Here is a 282-nt window from a genome sequence, read left to right as displayed (position 1 = left end):
AAATTTTTTGACCAAAAAAATAGTAAGGCTAACCCCTTACAGTTTTTTCGAAAAATCGAAAATTCGCTCTAAAAACCGGAATTCTCAATATTTCTGGATGAAATTCACAAAGAATACTTGAAATGGTTCTACTAATTGATTTCCATTGCGGAATTTGCAAAATCTCGAAATAAAATTTTTTGACCAAAAAAATAGTAAGGCTAACCCCTTACAGTTTTTTCGAAAAATCGAAAATTCGCTCTAAAAACCGGAATTCTCAATATTTCTGGATGAAATTCACAA

This window comes from Phlebotomus papatasi, chromosome 5 (genome assembly GCF_024763615.1).
Source record: "Phlebotomus papatasi isolate M1 chromosome 5, Ppap_2.1, whole genome shotgun sequence".
NCBI classification, from domain to species: domain Eukaryota; kingdom Metazoa; phylum Arthropoda; class Insecta; order Diptera; family Psychodidae; genus Phlebotomus; species Phlebotomus papatasi.
Note: the sequence above shows the minus strand (reverse complement) of the source record.